The 2,279-nt window shown below is 32.8% G+C and overlaps 1 protein-coding gene across 4 annotated transcripts in view; it reads right to left on the bottom strand.

Moving 5' to 3' along the window:
• LOC106879196 (ras-related protein Rab-3) overlaps positions 1-2,279 on the bottom strand; it is a 232,181-nt gene that overhangs the window by 103,610 nt on the left and 126,292 nt on the right. The gene's annotated exons all lie outside the window — the stretch shown is intronic.

The following is a 2,279-nucleotide window of genomic DNA, read 5'->3' as shown; positions in this document are numbered from 1 at the left end:
ATATATATATATATATATACAATAATCATTATATACCATACATATGGGTGTGGTATATCAATGAATTTGAAAAATGTGTGAATATTTGCAAACGGTTTTTAAAAATTTTTATTTTTTGTTTTTTTACATCAGATAAAATGCACTTTTCTGGAAATATCCAATATAATGAACGAGAGAAGAAACAGACAAACGATAATGAACTATAATTAAATTTGGGCAATTACCTTGTATATACTAATCAATTTATGAATTATATGCTTTAAATGATATATGTTTATATTATTACAGATCAGGGTATTTATAATGTAATACTGTATTCTGCATAGTATGAGAGAGAGAGAGAGAGAGGGGAGGAGAGAGCAAGAGAGGGGGAAGAGAAAGAATGTATTATCTGTGTGAAAGCAAACACCTTTACAATGATGTGTTTCTGTTTGTATTTCGTGTCTGATCTTACTGAACATGTGATTAAAGTGCACATAGAAGGAAAACTGTTCTGCTTTATGATCACTCCCTCTCTCTCTCTCTCTCACACACTCACACACACACACACACACACACAACATGCATTCTTTTCAAACAGCTACAAATTAAAATTTCTGGAAAGAATGGCTCCGAAAGGCTCACTTGCCTTTGACATACTAAATGAAGACGAAGTTTGTGTTTTTTTGGTGCCAAAAAAAACAAAAAAACTACTAGATAATTTCATTTTAAAGGTATTATTAAAATAACGACAGAGCAGTAGAATGTGCCAAAATTAGTTTTTAAATTTTACAATAGAAAAAAAAATTAGTAAAACCATCTAAACTAGTTTGAGAAATAATCACCTTCATCTTCCATTTTAACACTATTCTTGCTCCCTCATGCTTGCATAATTTAATGCTGCTTAGCAACCACTGTTTCCATATCAACGGTTGTACAGGTTTGTGCCAACCCTCCAGGATTGATAAAATAAGTACCAATTTTCTACTAGAGTAAATTCAATTTTCTATAGTCCTCTCCTACTAAAATTGACCTTGTATCTTTGTAAGATTATGTGTATATATTGAAACACATACATAGAGGTGAAATACATTATATATATATATATATATATATATATATATACTATCTGAATAGTATATGCTTATAGATGCAAGCATGGTGGTGTGGAAAGAAGCTTGCTTCTCAACTATGTGGTTCTGGGTTCGGTCCCACTCCATGGCAGCTAAGGCAAGTGTTATTTGCTATAGCTTCAGGCAGACCAAAGCCTTATGAGTAGATTTGGTAGATGAAACTGAAAAAAGCTCGTTGTGTATATATGTGTGTATATGTATGTATATATATATATATGTATATATATATTTACATATATATACACACACACACATACACACTCATATATATATACATACACACACATACATATATATGCATACATACACATACATACTATATATACATACACACACACATATATACATATACATATGTGTGTATATATATATATATATATATATATAAACATACACACACATATAGGCGCAGGAGTGGCTGTGTGTAAGTAGCTTGCTTACCAACCACATGGTTCCGGGTTCAGTCCCACTGCGTGGCATCTTGAGAAAGTGTCATCTACTATAGCTTCAGGTCGACCAAAGCCTTGTGAGTAGATTTGGTAGATGGAAACTGAAAGAAGTCCGTTGTATATATATATATATATATGTGTGTGTGTGTGTATTTGTCCACCCCTTTAAACATCGCTTGACAACCAGTGCTGGTGTGTTTACATCCTTGTAACTTAGTGGTTCGGCAAAAAGGACCGATAGAATAAGTACTAGACTTAGAAAGAACAAATCCTGAGGTCGATTTGCTCAACTAAAGGCAGTGCTCCAGCATGGCCGCAGTCAAATGATTGAAACAAGTAAAAGAATGAAAGAATAAATCCAAAGGATAGAACAAGAATGCAACAGGCAACAATAAAACATCCGGATAAATAGATGAAAAAAAAAGAGACAAGAACAAACAAGGAAGGGGTCATTTGCAGCAATCTCTCCAGAAAATCCCAGCAGTTTCAGCTAATTGCTCTTGAGACTGTTCAAATCTGGCTGGGCCCAAAACATCTAAGCTAAGAGAAAGCAGGTGGGTGTGTACAACAACAAAGAAAATGTTACACAATTAAAAATATAAATAACAAGAAAATAACAACAGGTGTCTTTCGACTAACAAGGACAAGTTAAGCTGAACTGGTAAGTGTACAGACATACATATATATATATATATATATATATATATATATATATATA

This window comes from Octopus bimaculoides, chromosome 8, assembly GCF_001194135.2.
Source record: "Octopus bimaculoides isolate UCB-OBI-ISO-001 chromosome 8, ASM119413v2, whole genome shotgun sequence".
In the NCBI taxonomy this organism is placed as follows: Eukaryota; Metazoa; Mollusca; class Cephalopoda; order Octopoda; family Octopodidae; genus Octopus; species Octopus bimaculoides.
This window is presented reverse-complemented; position numbering and strand designations above follow the sequence as displayed.